General features: G+C 47.8%; 1 protein-coding gene and 1 long non-coding RNA gene across 3 annotated transcripts in view; one reads left to right on the top strand and one right to left on the bottom strand.

Annotated features, from left to right (window-relative positions):
• LOC308484620 overlaps positions 1 to 9,934 on the bottom strand; it is a 156,227-nt gene extending 146,293 nt beyond the window's left edge. The window contains exon 1 of the long non-coding RNA XR_013990048.1: positions 9,920 to 9,934. This is a non-coding gene — a long non-coding RNA (uncharacterized lncRNA). The remainder of the gene's footprint in view (positions 1 to 9,919) is intronic.
• Positions 1 to 19,735, top strand: part of LRFN1 (leucine rich repeat and fibronectin type III domain containing 1) — a 135,440-nt gene that overhangs the window by 49,969 nt on the left and 65,736 nt on the right. The window contains exon 1 of one of the 2 annotated variants that reach the window (XM_081018751.1): positions 4,112 to 4,117. The exons of the other annotated variant lie outside the window; for it this stretch is intronic. The gene's annotated coding sequence lies outside the window, so the exon portion shown is untranslated. Of the gene's footprint in view, positions 1 to 4,111; positions 4,118 to 19,735 lie in introns of those variants that run through there. 2 annotated transcript variants of the gene reach the window in all.

Here is a 19,735-nt window from a genome sequence, read left to right on the forward strand (position 1 = left end):
GGGTGCTGGGTTTCTGGGGTTTTTTTTGTATGTTCTGAATGCGGAGAATCGGCTTGGGACCACATGGAGTGAAAACGTCGACAACTGTGAGCCTCTGAGCATGTGCAGAGTTTTCCCCGGTGGTGATTAGGCTACTGAGCTTGCCCATCAGAACTTGCCCACCCCTGTGGACATCTCTCTCTTTGGGAGTGTCGTCTCTTTAAGGCAAGTGTGTTGTGGGACTCGCATCAGCCCCTGCAGCCAGCATGGGCAGGGATCATGGGAGTTGTAGTCCAGTCACATCCTGAGGGCCGCAGGTTGCCCATGCTTGTTGGTACTTATAGGCTCCATTCATCTCCAGCTTTCTGTTGTAGCCAGTAGCACGTCTCACCCTGGGAGCTCTCCGAGGTCCTGAAGTCTGAGCACAGACTCTGCATTTTACCTGCTTCCTGTTAATAATAATTTTTTAATTTATACCACGCCCTCCCCAGCCGGAGCCAGGCTCAGAGCAGCTAACACCAGTAAAATTACAATATTTTTAAAAACCAATTTAAAATACAGGTTAAAATATAATTTAAAATGCAGCCTCATTTTAATAGTAGCCCATAGAGCAAAACCATAAGGGGAGGGTCAGACTGAGTCCAAACCAAAGGCCAGGCGGAACAGCTCTGTCTTGCAGGCCCTGCGGAAAGATGTCAAGTCCCTCAGGGCCCTGGTTTCTTGTGACAGAGCGTTCCACCAAGTCGGGGCCAGTACTGAAAAGGCCCTGGCCCTAGTTGAAACCAGTCTAACCTCCTTGAGGCTCGGGACGACCAAAGTGTTGTTATTTGTGGACCTTAAGGTCCTCCGTGGGGCATACCGGGAGAGGCGGTCCTGTAGGTACGTGGGTCCTAGGGCTTTAAAGTGCAGTTGGTAAAGCGCTGGATGCATGTGATCCTGAGGCAAGGACCCTGTAAGGAGTCTCGCTGCGGCATTCTGCAACCGCTGGAGTTTCTGGGTCAGCTTCAAGGGCAGCCCTGCATAGAGCGAATTACAGTAGTCAAGCCAGGAGGTGACCATTGCATGGATCACTGTGGCCAGGGCGGGGTGGGAAAGGTAAGCAGAAAAGAGCCTGTTGGATCCAGCCAATGGCCCATCTAGTCCAGAATCCTGTTATCACAGTGGCCAACCAGATGGCCATGATGGGAAACCTGCGAACAGGACCAGAACAAAAGAGCCATTCTCCCCATCTCTGTTTTCCAGCAACTGGTATTCAAAGCATTTCTGCCTCTGACTGTATAGCCACTGCAGTTAGTAGCCCCTGTGATTTTGTTCAACCCTCTTCTAAAGCCATCCAAGTTAGTGACCATGGCTGCTTCCAGTGGCAGGGAGTTCCGCAGTTTAAACTCTGCTTCATTGGGGGGGGAAGCCATGACAGCTTAAAGTGGATTTACAGTGCATTAAGGCTATGTTGTGAATGGGCCCCTACAGGTGGCAATGTGTGTTGGCATCCGTCTGGCATCTGAGAGACATTGGAGTGTGCCTCCAAAGGTGAAGTCAAAAGGCTGTGATAGCAAGTGACCTCCCTGGCGTGCAAGCCTGGATAGTGTGTCTAGATTAAGATTAAGGTTGAATCATGACAGGACAGAAGTACTGTTTTGGGGGGACAGAGGGTGGGCGGGTGTGTGGGACTCCCTGGTCCTGAATGGGGCAACTGTGCCCCTGAAGGACCAGGTGCGCAGCCTGGGAGTCATTTTGGACTCACAGCTGTCCATGGAGGCGCAGGTTAATTCTGTGTCCAGGGCGGCTGTCTACCAGCTCCACCTGATACGCAGGCTGAGACCCTCCCTGCCCGCAGACTGCCTCGCCAGAGTGGTGCATGCTCTGGTTATCTCTCACTTGGAATACTGCAATGTGCTCTATGTGGGGCTACCTTTGAAGGTGACCCAGAAACTGCAATTAATCCAGAATACGGCAGCTAGACTGGTGACTGGGAGTGGCTGCCGAGACCCCATAACACCGGTCTTGAAAGACCTATGTTGACTCCCAGGACGTTTCCGAGCACAATTCAAACTGTTATTATATTAGAGGTCTTGGGCTGTCCAGATGACAGGACCCCCTCTTGTCCCACTGATGCCATCCAAAGGAAATCAGAGCAAGACGTTTGGCACCTGCTTGGCTGCAGGAATTGCTGGAAGGAGGCGTACAAGCTGCCATGCAACCGTTTTAGGGACTCCACTCTGGATTTTGAGCCTTTTCTTCTTCCAAGGATGTCCTGCAAGGCAGCGGTGGTTGAGGATCAGAGTTTTCCTTCTTCTATGGCAATAAGGAAGCATCGCAGAACAGTTCATAATGTGAAATGTGGTGTGGATGGTCCATTATAAATCCACAACAAACACACGATTCTTGCATCGATGACACACTGCTTTCTTCTTCTTTGGTGATTACTCGTAGCTGAGTAAGATGGTCTTCCATGAACATGGTTTTCACAGTGAGTCCATAAAGTGACTGTGGAGGCCAGTTCTGGATCCACACGTCCTTCCACAGTGGGGTCATAGGTTTCCGGGCGGGAGTTGATCCTGGTGTGGCTTTGCCAAGCGTGCCTGCCTCTTAGCACGTTTCTCCCTTCCGTCCTGAGTTCAAGCGTCTTCAAAGCCCAGGACACCTTTGGTCAAGGCTGTTCTCCAGCTGGAGTGCTCGCAGTCCACTGTTTCCCAGTTGTCAGTGTTTATACTACATTTTTAAAGGTTTGCCTTGAGAGAGTCTTTAAATCTCTTTTGTTGACCACCAGCATTATACTTTCCATTTTTAAGTTTGGAATACAGTCATACCTCGGGTTACAGCCGCTTCAGGTTGTGTATTTTCGGATTGCGGACTGCCAAAACCTGGAAGTACCAGAATTGGTTACTTCCGGGTTTCGGCGGTGGTGCATGCGCAGAAGCGCTAAATCGCAACCCGCGCATGCACAGACACACAGACATGGGTTGCAAACATTGCAGGTTGCAAACGTACATCCCGCACGGATCACGTTTGCAACCTGAGCATCTACTGTAGAGTAGTTGCTTTGGAAGATGATAATCAGGCATGCGCACAACATGACCAGTCCAACGAAATTGCTGTTGAAGAAAGAAGATCCACAACAAACATGCAATTTTTGCACCGATGACACGTTGCAGAATATGCTCAGGGAAAGAAACAGCAACATGGAGATGACCCCACAAGCCTGCCATCCTCTTTCTGAAGCACGGTCATAGAATCAAAGAATTGTAGGATTGGAATGGACCCAACCATCATCTAGCAACTCTCTCCTTTGATGGCAAGGCCGCTCTCTTTCCAAAGGCAAGAAGAATGCACTTGTTCACCTGAAGCCTGACATGACCACAAAGCCGCAAATGCTAACTTGAACCCCACGGTTGGAGATGCTAAGCTCAGAGGCCCAGAGATACAGGCACTTTCCTTACCTGGAAGAGTGATAACAGGTAAAAGAACCCTCCACATCCAACGATGAGGTTGCCAACTATTTCAGGGGGTGTGTGCACCTGTGTCTTTCAAGAGCAGATTAAGCTGCAGACTTTAGGAGACGGTGGTTCTTCTCAAAAGAGTTGCCTGCTGATTTTTGGCACAATGGTCTGCCAATTGGGAATACAAAAGCAAGTCTGGTTCAGCTTTTGCCCTGGTCAGTTGGCAGCCTTTCCAGAATCCATGGGTGATGAGTAATGTACAGTGGTACCTCGCAAGACGAATGCCTCGCAAGACAAAAAACTCACTAGACGAAAGGGTTTTTTGTTTTTTGAGCTGCTTCGCAAGACGATTTTCCCTATGGGCTTGCTTCGCAAGACGGAAACATCTTGCAAGTTTGTTTCCTTTTTCATAACACCGTTAATACAGTTGCGACTTGACTTCGAGGAGCAACTCATAGAACGCGGTGTGGTAGCCTTTTTTGAGGTTTTTAAAGACTTTGGTGATTTTTGAAGCTTTTCCAAAACTTTCCCGACACCGTGCTTCGCAAGACGGAAAAAATCGCAAGACGACAAAACTCGCGGAACGAATTAATTTCGTCTTGCGAGGCACCACTGTATTGTGTAGGACCCTGCTCTCATTTATTTGTATCGATTGATTGCATTTCATAGAATCATAGAGTTGGAAGGCACCCCCAAAGGTCATCTAGTCCAACCCCCTGAAATGCAGCAATCTCAGCTAAAGCATCCATGGCAGATGGCCATCCAGACTCTGCTTTAAAACCTCCATGGAAGGAGAGTCGACCACCTCCCGAGAAAGACCGTTCCCCACTGTTGAACGGATGTTACCATCAAGATGTTCCTCTTGATGTTTAGACAGAATCTCCTTTCTTGTAACTTGAAGCCATGGGTTCGAGTCCTACCCTCCAGAGCAGGAGAAAACAAGCTTGTTCCCTCTTCCATGTGACAGCCCTTGAAATATTTGAGGATCCTATCTCCTCTCAGTCTCCTCTTTTCCAGGCTAAACATACCCAGCTCCTTCAACCGTTCCTCATCAGGCTTGGCTTCTAGACCCCTGATCATCTTGGTCGCCCTCCTCAGCACACCATCTAGTTTGTCAACATCCTTCTTAGATTGTGGTGCCCAGAACTGGACACAGTATTCCATGTTTGGTCTGATCAAGGCAGAAGAGAGTGGGACTATGACTTCCCTTGATCTGGACACTAGACTTCTGTTGATGCAGCCTAGAATAGCATTAGCTTTTTTTGCTGCTGCATCACACTGTTGACTCAATGGGATTCATATCCCTCAAGCTCCCAGAAGGGCTGGGGCAACCTAGTCAGATTATTATTATTATTATTATTATTATTATTATTATTATTATTATCCAAAGAGCTCATGGTAGCATGCACAGTTCTTTCCCTCCTCATTTAATCCTCACAAAAACCCTGTGAGGTAGGTGAGTCCCTTCATGGCTTGTGTGCTATAGCAATTAGCCTCACCTACCTTGCAGGGTTGTTGTAGAAATTAAATGAGGAAGGAAAAAGCACGCATCTGCACCACTTTGAGCTCTTTGGAGAAAAAGGCAGGGCACAAATGCAAGGAATCATATAACACTTTTAAGGGCCAGTGTGGCCTACAGAGTTCTCCTCCTCCCTGGGTCATCCTTACAGCAACCCCGTGAGGTAGGTGCTGGCTAGGAGACGGGGACTTAGCCCAAGGTCACCCAACGAGCTTCATGTCTAAGTGGGGATTCGAACCCTGGTCTCCCAGGTCTGACAACCAAACCACTGCACCACCAGCGTCTCCCAGCAGTAGATGTGCTGCTCTTGTGAGCCTTTTGCCGGCGCAGAAATAACATTGCATTTTGCTGGCTCTGCCAAGGTCATCCCCCCTGGGGTTTCACTGCACGCCTGTTTGTTCTCTTGACAGCTTTTGCACCTGAAAAGAAGAGTGGGGTGGGTGTTTTTTCCCTTTTTCTTTTTTTGGTATGTATGTATGTTTATGATTTGAGGGCCTGGGGCCCTGATTCTGCCCGAGACGTAGTCGGAGGAGCAGAAATGTGTGCAGCAACCAGCAGCCTGTAGAGAAAGTCAAGCCTTATCCTCTGTGAGGAGGGGGGTATCTTCAAAGGCACTCAGAAGCAGGGCAAAGGGAGGGGGGGAGCAATTCTCCAAAGGCAAAGTGAGAGTGCTCAGCACCGCTCCGTTCTGTCCCTAGGCAAGGGCTGCCCTCTCCTGGGGTTTGCCCCCAGTTATTAAGAAAAGGTAAAGGGACCCCTGACCATTAGGTCCAGTCGTGGCCGATTTTGGGGTTGTGGCGCTCATCTCGCTTTACTGGCCGAGGGAGCTGGCGTACAGCTTCCGGGTCATGTGGCCAGCAGGACTAAGCCACTTCTGGCGAACCAGAGCAGTGCACGGAAACGCCGTTTACCTTCCCGCTGGAGCGGTACCTATTTATCTACTTGCACTTTGACATGCTTTCGAACTGCTAGATTGGCAGGAGCAGGGACCAAGCATCAGGAGGTCACCCTGTTGCGGGGATTCGAACCGCCGACCTTCCGATTGGCAAGCCCTAGGCTCTGTGGTCTAGACCACAGCGCCACCCACGTCCCTAGTATATGCTATACTGTATGGTAATTTATGGACTGAATTGGTATCTGAAGCCATTTGCACATGTTGTCATGCAACCAGTCCCTGCAGCAAAGGGATCTTGTCACCCCTGAGGAAGGAAAAAGGGGGTTGTCTGTGTGTAGGTCGCAATTCTGGCCTGGAAATGTACGAGAAAGCAATAAGCAGGATAAGCTTTGCCAGAGGTCACCTGCATGTTGGTTAAAGATGGGGATGTTGAACACAGAGCAGAAGAGTTTGGTGACTGTGGTTGGAAATGCTTTGAGACCTGCTTCCCCACTTATGTGTAGAGAAGGAACAGAGTCTGCTGGTTTAAGCCCGTTTTCAAGGACTCTTTCAGGGACCACCCAAAGTCTGGAATTTGCAATGGTGGGTCAGTAAAGGCTGGGAAGAAATAGAGCAGTATCACAAAATAATTGTACAGTCATACCTCGGGTTACAGACACTTCAGGTTGCGTATTTTCGGGTTACGGACCTCCGAAATCCAGAAGTATCGGAACGCGTTACTTCCTCGGTCCAGTATATCTGAAGGAGTGTCTCCACCCCCATCGTTCTGCTGAGGTCCAGCGCCGAGGGCCTTCTGGCATTTCCCTCACTGCGAGAAGCTAAGTTACAGGGAACCAGTTTGGTGGGGTTTGAGTAATGCTTGTAATGTACGAAAAACTGGATTATTATTTTTAAAAATAGAGAAAATAAAGGAAGCAGATGGGGGGGGGGAGATTGATAATGGAAGGGCAGAGGGCAGTCGAAGGGTTCAGGGAATTTTAACTGATGGTGTTGGTGTTTAATGTTTGAATTTAAATTTGTTATGAAAATATGTTTTAAAAATAATATAAAGTAGCAGAGACTGGCCTAGATCGCAAGGGACGGTGACAGAGCCTTTTAGTAGATGGTTGGGATGGATGACCACTGGGTACCTTCCGGCTCTGTGCCTCTGTTTTACCTCCTCTCTCCCACCCCTAAACAAGCAGCCTTTCCCTTCCAGCCTCTCCCTCCCCCCCCCCCGCCCCCCTTTGATGGCTTCTAATCCTTTCTAATCTTCCTAACACCCCTAATGAGATCATGGGAGGGAGTCTTTGTAGTTCCTTCTCCCACAGAGCACCCCGTAGTGCTAATCTCACCTCTTCCCCTTGGAAGTGCTGACTGGGTGCTGAGCGAGGCCAGGACCCCTGCCAGGGGAAAGGGCAAAGAGGCCTGGCAACACAACTTGAACAGGCTCCATATTCTTCCGACAACCAGGGAGAAGAGTTTGGGGACTCAGGCCTGGCTGGGCAACAGATTCCCAGGCTGGAGTTCAGGGTAGGGCAAGAAATTTGATTCAGTTGCCCCTAAAAGGCAAACCTTTCTGACAAAGGTCCGTATAGTTAAAGCCAAGGTTTTCCCAGTAGTGATGTATGGAAGTGAGAGCTGGACCATAAAGAAGGCTGATTGCTGAAGAATGGATGCTTTTGAATTCTGGTGCTGGAGGAGACTCTTGAGAGTCCCATGGACTGCGAGAAGATCAAACCTCTCCATTCTGAAGGAAATCAGCCCTGAGTGCTCACTGGAAGGACAGATCCTGAAGCCAGGGATTATCACTCAGGCAGAGGGGCTGCTGAGTAGCTGAGCTCACATGTCTAGATGAATTTCTGAAGTTTCCCCAGTGAGCCAGTACATAGATGCATTTATCAGTGAATTCTTACATTTGGTATCGTGCAGCAGAGACCCTTTGAATAGATAGGAAGAAACTGTGTTTTGTGGGGACAAATCACAAAAGTCACAAAAGCAATTGTGCTGATTTTGGTAGTGGGCTGCATGTGCATGATATCTGCTGCAGGGGCAACCCCTCCAACCTATACATAAATTCCTGCTACAGTCCAGAGGGGGCATCGATGACCACCTGGCCAGCTGACTGAGGTTCTCTTCTTGACGCGCGAAAGTCCTCCCAATGCCATCCATCTGGCCCTGAAATTAAACCTCATCAGCTCTGCCCCAGACTCTGTCGCCTGTGTCTAATGGAGACGGACAAGGCCAGGCGGGGGGAGTCATGAGAGGCCAATGTTGTGTGTGTTTGGGAGGGGTGTTTGGGGGTGCAATGACAGGCCGATACGACAGGGAGAAGGATGTGAGAAAGAGAGAGGGCATGGAAAGGGCAGGCGACTGAAAGAGCACTAATCGAGGCTGGCAGGAAGGAGGAAGGAGGCAGGCAGACGGGGGGGGGGGTCTCTTTCACCCTTTTCCAGAGCCATTTTCACAGCCCAGTTCAAGTTCCCGGTTGAATCTTGCATGTTCTCATTGTTCCACCAGGGGCGCTGTAGAGCAGAAAGGACTTCCTCAGAAGGTGTTGGGTTCTCCTTCCAGGGCTAGATCAAGACCTTTAGAGGCCACCAAAGATTTGGGCGCCCCCATATACCGTATTTTTCGCTCCATGAGACGCACCTGACCATAAGGCGCACCTAGGTTTTAGAGGAGGAAAACAAGGAAAAAATATATATTCTGAACGAAACAGTGGATGTATGATTTTTGTGGTTCATGCTGTGGCCACAAACATGTGATTTGACGGTGAGTTTGGGGTAGCCCAATGCAAAGATCCTGAGGATCCATACGGATCCGTGCTTTGTAACCATGTTTTTGCGCCATTGCGGCCCCACAAAACAGTGGATGCGTGATTTTTTTGGTGCAGGCTGTAGCCATGGACATGCTATGTGATCTGATGGTGAATTTGGGGTGACCCAATGCAAAAATCCTGAGGATCCATGGGCTTTTACCTCCCCCCTCCCAGGCAGCCTCCTTTATCTCTAGTGTCCCTTATCTCCCTCCCGATCCCTTACAGATCAGCGGCTTTGTTTCAACACCCCCTTCTCTCTTTCTAAAAAAAAAAAAAAAAGCATGAGCTGCTTTTTGCCCCTGGGCAATTCAGCTCCAGGGACCACGCATTCGCTCCATAAGACGCACAGATATTTCCCCTTACTTTTTAGGAGGAAAAAAGTGCGTCTTATGAGCGAAAAATACGGTATATCTAATTCAAAATGTAAACAATAATAAACTGCAAATAAAATTTTGTTTTTTTGGAATGAAAGGAAACCTACAGCAAGATGGGAAAATAATGTTGATTTTTTTTGCATCCTTCCACTTTATCTGCATCTGAATACTCCCCCCCCCCTTTTCTAATTGCAAAGTCTTTGATCAGATCCTCAGAACTAATCTTACGTAACACATCTGCTTCTGCACTTAGGCGTCCAGTTTGCCTTGTTGTTCTGCTGGGATTTTGAATAGTCTTCAGCTGAGCAATTTTGTGACATTTTAAAATGTTAAAAATCCGGCAATGGAAATGGTACCCCGTTCCCTTGATGCCCCAAGCACGTGCTCATTTTGCTTGACGGTTCATTCAGTCCTGTCTTCTTCTTCCTTGGTGGTTTTGTGGGGGGAAATTAGCAGCCCAGCCTAAAAAACACACATTCTTGCTAGTTAGCATAAGAAGGGACTAACAGCACAGAGCTGTTTTGCTGATAGGCAGATTCTCAGACCATAGAAATACAATTGGTAGAGAGGACTCTGTGTGATGTCATTTCCCCTCCTCTCCTGGGGAGGAAGGAGCATATAGTACTTCCTGTTCCTCTCTGTCTTCATTTGACCAGCACATACCTGAAGTTGGTTTTACAGTAAATCTAAATATTTTGCCTGCACAGTTTTTACTGCTGTTTTTGCTGTGAACCAGTGCTTGATTACACAGCAAGTAAATCTTATTTTTTAAACTTACTTACGTGTTGTTTCCTGATTCTGCCTTAAGCCAGGTAAGAAGGTTGAAGCCATCTTATTTCATACCTGGACTTGCTCAAAACAAGCCTAATTCCTATATTTTAAATTTAGCTGCCAAGCACGGGATTTTGAAACTCTGTTCAACCCACACATGTGGGCACCTAGAGGGATAAATTGCAATTAATACATCCTCATTAAAACCCTTCCCACAAGGTGACCATCTGTTGAGGATTCTGCGATTCCTGCAGATCTGGTTGGACCAGATCACCCTCAGGGATCTTTTCCGACTCTGCAATTCTACATTTGTACGAAACAGGAACCTGAATGAAAGGGAGAGCTAAAAGGCACATTTCCCAAGCAAGAGATCAATTTGCAGTTGATGTTCCTCCTGGCCCGAAATGGAAGTGCCGCTGGGTGCGGACGGAGGCAGGGAGAGAGAGGAGAAGACAAAAATTGCAGGAGCGTATTTGAAAGCGGGATTTGGGAACATCTGGGAAGATGCTGAGAGAAGGGAGGTGTCGCTTCACACAGCTGCTTGGCTGTGGGTGCTGCGGAACGGAAAAGAGGCAGGAAGAAGAGGAGAGGGGGGCCAAAGAGGAAGACGGTGGAAATAATGATTTGAGCATGCCGCAATGACAAACCTAGAGAGCATCTTAAAAAGCAGAGACATCACCTTGCCAACAAAGGTCCGTATAGTTCAAGCTATGGTTTTCCCAGTAGTGATGTATGGAAGTGAGAGCTGGACCATCAAGAAGACTGATCACCGAAGAATGGATGCTTTTGAATTCTGGTGCTGGAGGAGACTCTTGAGAGTCCCATGGACTGCAAGAAAATCAGACCTCTCCATTCTGAAGGAAATCAGCCCTGAGCGCTCACTGGAAGGACAGATCCTGAAGCTGAGGCTCCACTTCATGAGAAGAGAAGACTCCCTGGAAAAGACCCTGATGTTGGGAAAGATGGAGGGCACAAGGAGAAGGGGACGGCAGAGGACGAAATGGTGGGACAGTGTTCTCGAAGCTACAAACATGAGTTTGACTAAACTGCGGGAGGCAGTGGAAGACAGGAGTGCCCGGCGTGCTCTGGTTCAGGGGCTCACGAAGAGTTGGACACGACTAAACGACTAAACAACAACAACAAGAGGTGGCACCAATTGCAGAGGAGCCGAGTGCATTTGGCTGCTCTTGTTGGAAAAGGAGGCCGGAAGGAAAGAGGTCTTTGGCCTCTCGCCAGCGCAGAATTAAACTCTCACTGTGCAAATTCCACCCTGGCAAAAGCTGGGAGTCTGTGACCTGTTGGAAAGCAACGCAAACGAGACTATTTGCACATATTTATGTACAGTGGTACCTCGGGTTGCAGACGCTTCAGGTTACAGACGCTTCAGGTTACAGACTCCGCTAACCCAGAAATAGTACCTCGGGTTAAGAACTTTGCTTCAGGATGAGAACAGAAATCGCACGGCGGCTGCGGGAGGCCCCATTAGATAAAGTGGTACCTCAGGTACCACTTTATCAGTTTCAGGTTAAGAACGGACCTCCGGAACAAATTAAGTTCTTAACCTGAGGTACCACTGTATATAGTTTGGGACGTGGGTGGCGCTGTGGGTTAAACCACTGAGCCTCTTGGGCTTGCCGATCAGAAGGTCAGCAGTTCGAATCCCCGCGATGGAATGAGCTCCCATTGCTCAGTCCCAGCTCCTGCCAACCTACACTTTCAAAGCTCATCAAAGTGCACATCAAAGTGCAAGTACAGTGGTACCTTGGGTAAAGTACTTAATTCGTTCCGGAGGTCCGTTCTTAACCTGAAACTGTTCTTAACCTGAAGCACCATTATATACCATGAACCTCAAATATTCCTCTTCAGTTTGGATAAAAATGGGAAAAGCCTCCCCATTGTCTCTGTGCTCACAAATCCTGCCTTAAGGGCACATTTGGGGATGAATACAGTGACCTGGACTCAGGAATTAAGTATTTACCATTACAAAAGATGAGTGCTCACTGGAAGGACAGATCCTGAAGCTGAGGCTCCAATACTTTGGCCACCTCATGAGAAGAGAAGACTCCCTGGAAAAGACCCTGATGTTGGGAAAGATGGAGGGCACAAGGAGAAGGGGACGACAGAGAATGAGATGGTTGGATAGTGTTCTTGAAGCTACCAGCATGAGTTTGATCAAACTGCAGGAGGCAGTGGAGGACAGAAGTGCCTGGCGTGCTCTGGTCCAGGGGGTCACGAAGAGGCGGACAAGACTAAACGACTAAACAACAACAACATTACAAAAGAATGGCCAGGCTGCCCAGGTAATGCAATCAGTGACCATTGACAGGTATCCTGGCAAAGCAGGATTTCTGCTGTAGACAGCCTCCTTCTGTGATATATGTATGATGTTTTTGGGGGGGTGGTCTTGAGCTACAGGGTGGGCAATTTCAAAAGTCTATATAAGGGCAGGCACACCTTTGTTTTGGGTCCTCCTCCTTTCCTGTTTGTGAGGGGGAGCACCTGTTGCAACAGTTCAATAAAGATCAGGCTTACTAGCTGCTTTGCTTCTCAATATTCTCTGGTTGGCCTCTGTTATTTGCTTCTACCAATAGGGAATCCACGTAAGGACTCTACACGGGCTCTTGGGTACCCCATAGGGAAAAGGAGCAGTTTTTTCTTACAACGCAGTATTTGGAGAAATTGAGGGTTGGTCTTTTGTCCTGTTCTCTGTTGCCAAATGCCCTCTTTGTCTTTTTGCAAAGATTTGTGGCCTATAAATCTCCCCTCCCAAGTGCCACAGCACAAGGGGGCCCCTGAGCTCTGCCGATAAGCAAAGCAGGGAGTGACAGGTCCCCTGTCAAGTGGCCGTCCTCAGCCAGGAATGCACAGCGGGCTGTTTCTGCCAGCAGAGAGATAGCTTTGACTCAGGGTATAGCAGAGAGGAAGGAGGTGTCCGAGTAGCGAGCAGAGTGTCAATTGAAGCCAAAGGAGAGCAAGATAAGCGGAGCCCAGGCAGCTACAATAAAGTGAAGGGAGATCTTCTCTGGCTTCTGAGCAGCACGGAGGGACAAATATCAGACTAATAATAATAATAATAATAATAATAATAATAATAAATTGTATTTATACCCCGCCCTCCCAAGCCAAAGCCGGGCTCAGGGCAGCTAACACCAATAAAATTACAGTACAAACATAATGGGGGGGGGGCACCAATTTAAAATACATGTTAAAATGCAATTTAAAATGCAGCCTCATTTTAGAAGTAGCCCATAGACCAAAACCCTAAGGGGAGGGAAACTTAAGGGTCAGACTGAGTCCAAACCAAAGGCCAGGCCTAACAGCTCTGTCTTGCAGGCCCTGCGGAAAGATGTCAAGTCCCACAGGGCCCTAGTCTCTTGTGACAGAGCGTTCCACCAAGTCGGGGCCAGTACTGAAAAGGCCCTGGCCCTAGTTGAGACCAATCTAACCACCTTGCGGCTCGGGACCTCCAAAGTGTTGTCATTTTTGGACCTTAAGGTCCTCCATGGGGCATACCAGGAGAGGCGGTCCCGTAGGTATGAGGGTCCTAGGCCGCATTGGGCTTTAAAGGTCAAAACCAGCACCTTAAACCTGATCCTGTACTCCACCGGGAGCCAGTGCAGCTAGTAAAGCACTGGGTGAATGTGATCCCGCGGCAAGGACCCCGTAAGGAGCCTCACCACGGCATTCTGCACCCGCTGGAGTTTCTGGGTCAGCTTCAAGGGCAGCCCCGCGTAGAGCGAGTTACAATAATCAAGCCTGGAGGTGACCGTCGCGTGGATCACTGTGGCCAGATCAGGGCAAGAAAGGGAAGGGAGCAACTGATTAATACGGCGGAGATGGAAAAATGCCACTTTTGCTGTGGCTCCATGGAAAGGGAGGCGTCGAAGGTGACACCTAAGCTCTTGACAGAAGGCGCTGGCACTAATTGAGCCCCCGCAAGAGATGGGAGCTGGTCCCCCAACCCCATATCGTCCCAACCCAACCAGAAGACCTCTGTCTTCGAAGGATTTATCTTCAACCGGCTCCCATGCAGCCATCCAGCCACAGCTTCCAAGCATCTGGTCAGTGTGTCTTAAGGGATAACAGATGGGGAGAGCATCCGTAGAAGAATCGGGTAGAAACCACCTAGGTGTAGCAGCGAAAACGGCCAGTGCAAATCCAGGCTGTATCAACCGAAGTCTAGTGTCCAGATCAAGGGAATTCAAAGTGTTACTCTATTCCACCTTGCACCGACCCCACCTGGAATACGGTGTCCAATTTTGGGCACCACAATTTAAGAAAGATATTTGCAAGCTGGAACATGCACAGAGGAGGGTGAGCGAGATGATCGAGGGTCTAGAAAGCAAGACTAGGGAGGAGCTGGGTATGTTTGGCCCAGGAGAAGAGGAGATTGAGAGGAGATAGGACAGCCATCTTCAAATATCTCGCGTGCAAAAGGAAAGAATCTTGTTTTCTCCTGCTCCGGAGGGCAAGACCCGAACCAGTGGATTCAGATTGCAAAACAGAAGACTCTGACTAAAAATTAGGAAGAACTTTCTGATGGTAAGAGCTGTTCAACAGCGGAAAAGGCTCCCTTGGAGGATGGTGACTTTCCTTCATTTGTAATTTTTAAACAGAGGTTGGATCAGTGCCAGATTTATGTATAAGCTAAACAAGCTATAGCTTAGTAGTGGGCCCCCCAAAAAAAATTAAAGGGAAAAAACCTCCTGGATGTACATATCCAAAATATAAGATAAAAAAGAAATAAAATAGAACCTACATACAGCAACACTGTTTTGTGTTGTGTAGGCTCCTATGATGTAAGTCATGGGCCCCGCCTGCTCGCCTGCTCCCTCAAATATCACTGGTTTGCTCCTCTGTGGTTAAACCACAGAGCCTAGGACTTGCCGATCAGAAGGTCGGCGGTTCGAATCCCTGCGACGGGGTGAGCTCCCGTTGTTCAGTCCCTGCTCCTGCCAACCTAGCAGTTCAAAAGCACGTCAAAGTGCAAGTAGATAAATAGGTACCACTCTGGCAGGAAGGTAAACGGTGTTTCTGTGCACTGCTCTGGTTCGCCAGAAGCGGCTTAGTCATGAGGGCCACATGACCCGGAAGCTGTACGCCGGCTCCCTCGGCTAGTAAAGTGCAATGAGCGCCAACCCCAGAGTCGTCTGCGACTGGACCTAATGGTCAGGGGTCCCTTTACCTTTATATATAGGGTGCCCACATTCTGCATGGACTGGTTGCATGACAACATGGGCAAATGGCTTTAGATACCTATTAGGTCCACCAATTACCATCTAGCATATATTCAACACAAAAACCAGCGGCTATTTGTTGTTGACAAAGGACAGCTGGACATACAAAGGGCCCCATTACCTTCTGTAGCTTAGGGCCTCATCAAACCTACTGTATTTTTTGCTCTATAAGATTCACTTTTTCCCTTCTAATAAGTAAGGGGAAATGTGTGTGCGTCTTATGGAGCGAATGCAGGCTGCGCAGCTATCACAGAAGCCAGAACAGCAAGAGGGATTGCTGCTTTCACTGCGCAGCGATCCCTCTTGCTGTTTTGGCTTCTGAGATTCAGAATATTTTTTTTCTTGTTTTCCTCCTCCAAAAACTAGGTGCGTCTTGTGGTCTGGTGCGTCTTATAGAGCGAAAAATATGGTAAGTCCAGCCCTGGGTTATGTCAGGGATTCCTGCATTGCAGGGGGCTGGACTGGATGACCACAGGGTCCCTTCCAACTCTACAAATCTATGATTCTGTGAGTCTCCACTCACACCTCAAACAGCCCTGCTTACCTCCATCCTTCGACCAGTTACAGGGTTGCGCTTTGCAGGTCCTGGATGCTGAATACCTGCAAAAATCCGATGATATCAGACATCAATTCATTCACCTTTGATAGCATCCGATAATAGCTTTGCCTCTGGTCTTTATGCTCTTCCTCTGATGGTTTTACAACCGTCAGTGGGATATTTTGGGCCTTAGTGATCTGACGACACCTGATCTTCGATTTCTGCCAGGGCTTTTTGGATAACTTTGAAGCCTTTGGAGCACAACGAACTGTCTTAGTCTGAGCCAGACTCACTGGTCTGCCCTAGCTCAGTGCAGTCTGCACGGACTGGCAGAGGCTGTCCAGGATTTCAGACAAATACACTAAGGTGGAATCTACTCGCATATTTAAAAAAAAAACGCTGTGAAAATGCTGTTTTCTAAAGGTTTTGAAAAAGGCATTTAATTTGACACAGCTCCCTGTTGTGATCTAGTGTAGTCTGTACTTTGCAACTCATTTAAAACTTTTTATTTGCGGCTGTATAGCCAGGTCCTATGTTCTGAAACAAGGATTTACAGAAAACCTTCTAACAGAGCTTCTGACACTGTGATAAGAATTTTAAGGTCTTAGATGTATAACAAATGTTCATAAATGTACCAACCAAGCACGTACATAGATCAGCACAGGAAGACCGACCTGAAACCATTTTTGATTCCCAAACTGACCAAATGTTTTCTCAGCAAGGTCAAAGGAAAATGGAAAAGCATCCCCATTGTCTTTTCCTTCACAAATCCTGTCTTAAGGGTATGTCTGTGTGTGAATAGGGTGAGCCTGTGACCTGGCTCAGGAACTCAGTATTTATAATTACAAAAGACTGGCCAGGCTCCCCAGGGTATCCAATCAAGTAAGCATTAATAGGTAACCTGCCAGACAGGAGATAAACAACAGGAGATAAACAATGAACTCAGATTTCTGCTATAGACCGCCTTTTTTGTGATGTAGGTATGATGTATCGGGGGGGGGGGTCTTGGGTTACACCCCTTCTGTGTGTTGGAATTCTGCCTGGGTCAGAGGAATGTGCCACAAGCGTAGGCACCGGCAGATATTCCTGTCGACCTCCCCGCGTCTCCCATCCTCTGCTGATAAGCAGGCGAGGTCCGGCGATTCTTCTCAGATGTATGAGAGGAACACACCGTTCTTCCTCTCTCCCCTTTGGTGTCCCCAGGGAGGGGAAAGAAGCAGACAGAAAACTATTTACATCATTTATTTCTGCCTCTTACATCAGTACAGAGAATCATGTCTGCACTCAACAACAGCAAGAAGAAACTCCTCCCAAGTACATCCAGTACGGGTCATATGACACACACACACTGAGCTAACATCCGGTGCTCAGTACAGAATGGACTGCCCCTTTGTTCCCATGGCAACAGTCACAAACATCCTGTCTGGCTTTCCAGCCACAAGCAGCTGGCTGAGCTGCTAGAGCCTTTGCTTGCTGCAGCATTGGTGCTTTATGGTAACATACTCCCCCTAAAGTATCAATGTGTGCTGCGAGCAAAGCGTCATCCAGAGAAGAAAACAAACAGTTGTTATATTTATAACATTCCCCTGTTGTTTCAGTTCCACCCTTGGAACTACCCGCCACTGGTTTCACCAGTGTACCTCTCTGGTTGTCTGGCTTCCAAGGAATGAGTGCTTCTGCATTACCTTGGCTAGCTACTATCTGTTGTGTCTTTGTCTCTGACTTAGACACTGCTTCAACCTGCTTTGAGTTGTTAACAATAGCAACACATGCAACAGCTAAGTTAGCAAACTCTTTTGAGTACCTCTTTGGTGGTACACCCTTTGTAACTCTCTCAGACCTGCGTATGAGGTTCTGATCCTCTCTGCTCACTGGTTCAACCTCTGGACTTTGTTGAGAACCAGTAGCAATCAGTGGTTCTTCCTTCACCTGTGAAGGTCTATCCATTGTGTGAGATTTCCTCTCAATGACTGTGACAACTGAGCTGTCTGAGCTATCGCTGTCATCATCAGTACTACTGAACTCAATAAGATCAAACTCATCATCATCATTATCATCAGAATCCTCTGTGGGAAATGCGTGAACAATCAACCTCTCCTGTTCAGGAGCACTCTCTAGAAACTTTGTGAGAATCACCTGACCAGATTCAGACAAAATTACTCTGTAGAGACCTTTTTCATAACCCACAAAAATGCCTCTGGCATTCTTTACTCCACCTGGAGCTTCTGTTCTCACATGAGACCCGAAAACCTTAAAATAGGCAACAGAAGGTTTTCTATTGAACAGCTTCTCAAAAGGAGAACATCCCAACTCTGTTGAGACTTTTCTCAGCCACACATGAAGATAGGACGCTAGCGATTCGGCCCAATATTCATGTGGCAAATGTGAACTCAGCAATTGCGCATTCATCCCCTTTTGCAATTCTTTGTTCACTTTTACACAGACCCCCCTGTTCCACGCTTCTTGTGAAACTGCCACTTTGTGGTCTATCCCTTTTCCATCCAGGAACTTCTGAAACTTCTGTAACAGAAAAATTTGCTTCTCATCTGTGAAAAGACAATCAATGTTAGCATCATGCATATTTTTAACCTTGTCACAAAACTCCTGAAACTTTTCTAAAGTTTCTTGCGGTTTCTCCATCATATAAACCCAAGAATAATTAGTGAAACAATCCACACACAAAAGGTAATAATTTGCACCGCCTCTAGATGGTTCTAGAGGACCAATCACATCAGCATACACCCGCTGAAATGCTCTGTCGACCTTCTTGGTCTTAGTCACCTTTCTGGTGCTCACACTGGTCTTGGTCACCCCTGCAAGAGAGATTTCGTTAGAAACAGAAGAATTACATTTCATGTAATCACTTTGATCAAAAGTCAACAAATACAGTCCATCTTTCTCTTTGGCAGTAAGAAACAGTTCTCCATCTTTGTAGATCTTGCAGCTTTTAGCATCATAGGACAGTTTCAGTCCTTTCTTTGCAATCTGCGACACGCTCAGCAGATTAAATCTCAGTTCTGGAACCAGGTAAACATTGCTTATAGTCAAGTTCAGACTCTCAAGATACACAGTCCCAATTCCAGTTGCTTCCAGCTCTTGACCGTTGACCTGTTTCACAGTGAAGCTTTGCTTCTTCAACGTCGAAAACAGTCCTCTGTGCGGGCACATGTGTTTTGTACAGCCCGTGTCGATTATGAACGAGTTCCCAACATCTGGCGTGGTTCCTTTCGCCATCATAGCCTTTGCAGGTTTCACCTGGCACTTGGTACGGCTTTTGCCTGACGCCTGAGGCTTCGTAGAGCTGCTCTTTGCTCCTCTTGACTGGCACGGCTTCTTACAGTTTCGCTGTAGATGCCCAGTCTGTCCACAATTATAGCATCGGACAGCACTCAATGCTACACCATGCTCCCCAGTAGCATCAGCAGTGGGGGAATTAGAACTCTGTTCTTCCCTCCCCCTGTCTTTTTCTTCCAGTGCAGCAAGTCTGTCGTGTTCATTCAGGACCACAGCACAAACTCTCTCCGCGGTCAGCTGCGCGGCCGGTAGGGAACCAAGCTGACTGGCAACAACCTTGTAGGTGCGGCTAAGGCTGTTTATCATCATGAAGCAAAACACTTCCTCCTGAAGACGGAAATTGCGTTCCACCATCTGTTGACGCAGAAACTTCATTTCTGTCAGGTGCGCTTGAACATCTCCATCAGGCGCAAGTCTCAGATTGGTCAATTTCTCAAAATACAGCAACGCTGAAGAACCAGCATCTCTCTGATGCGTTGTACGCAGCGTGTCCCATACCTCTTTCGCATTTTCTAAATGCTGAACATGCACCAACTGATCATCTGAGACACACAGAATTATAGCAGTCCTGGCCCTTACATTCCGTGATTCCCAACCTCTGGTTGGTGCTGCAGGGATGGGGTTTTCAATTACATCAAAAAGCCTCTGATTCTGCAGCAGGGCCTTCATCTTTACAGACCAAGATGAATAATTGTCATTGGTTAAGGAAGGAGGGCAAGGCAAAGCTCCTTTCTTGGCATCCATCTTGAAGCCAAGCCTCTTTCACCTCCAAACAAGCTGCAAAATCCAACAGCTGTTTTTTTTTTCTTTCTCACGCAGGCAAACTGCAAATTGTTTGTGCTTTTTGCACCTGGCAGCTAAACTCAGGCTGCTATTGAAAAGTCCCTT

The sequence above is a fragment of the Podarcis pityusensis genome (assembly GCF_964106645.2).
Source record: "Podarcis pityusensis genome assembly, chromosome: 8".
NCBI classification, from domain to species: Eukaryota; Metazoa; Chordata; class Lepidosauria; order Squamata; family Lacertidae; genus Podarcis; species Podarcis pityusensis.